This window comes from Ovis canadensis, chromosome 1 (assembly GCF_042477335.2).
Source record: "Ovis canadensis isolate MfBH-ARS-UI-01 breed Bighorn chromosome 1, ARS-UI_OviCan_v2, whole genome shotgun sequence".
NCBI lineage: Eukaryota > Metazoa > Chordata > Mammalia > Artiodactyla > Bovidae > Ovis > Ovis canadensis.
This window is the reverse complement of record NC_091245.1, coordinates 107,347,171-107,348,173: the sequence shown is the minus strand read 5'-3', so window position 1 is coordinate 107,348,173 and position 1,003 is coordinate 107,347,171.

Below are 1,003 nucleotides of genomic sequence, written 5' to 3'. Positions count from 1 at the left end.
ATTGCATAATCTTATCTAAGACTTCACTAATTTTGTTTTATAGCTTCACCAGTATATAAGTAGCTTCACTTTTATATATTAGTCATGACTTAGTGACTGAACAACAAGACTCCCTACAGGCCTACTTGAGAAAATTAGTCAATTCTGAAGATTCATTTCCAAAACACACTGTGAAGAATGTTTCTTTAACATAGATAATATTTTGAGTATATGTACCCAGTGCTGGCATGAGTCTTCTCATTTTATCTTTACAGCAACTGTCATTATCCCTATTTTCCAGATGAGGAAGTGAGAGTGTTAGTCACTCATTAGAGTCTGATTCTTTGCAAACCCGTGGACTGTAGCTGGCCAGGTTCCTCTGTCCATGGAATTCTCCAGGCAAGGGTATTGGAGTAGGTGTCATTCCCCTCCCCAGGGAATCTTCCTGACCCAGGAATTAAGCCCGGGTCTCCTGCACTGAAGGCGGATTAGGAAACCGAGGCTCAAAGATGTTGAATGATATGTCCAATGATACACTGATAGCTGTCAGTGGAGATAGGACCCAAGCAGCTTGACCTGAAGTCTGAAGTCTTAAGCATTATTCTATGCTGAAATGCCTCTCCAAATGCAGAGCTATATATCTGAAGGGTTATCAACTGCTGACTTCATTCAGATGAGATGTAACTATAAAATAGTAACACAAAACATATCCCACCATACACACTTAGAATTCATGAAACAACCAATGAAGGCTATCTTCAGCAAGGCAGTGCCCAACCTGTTCCACCTTGCTGCCTTTCACATTTTGGAGTGTACTCTAGAAAATGCCTTCAAAGTCAATTTAAGAAGGGCATGTCGGGCTTCCCTGGTGCTCAGTGGTAAAGAATCTATCTCCAGTGCAGGAGACACAGGTTCAATCCCTGATCTGGGAAGATTCCACGTGCAGAGGAGCAACTAAGTCCATGTGCCGCAACTACTGAGCCTGTGCTCTAGAGCCCAGGAGCTGCAACTACTGAAGCCCATG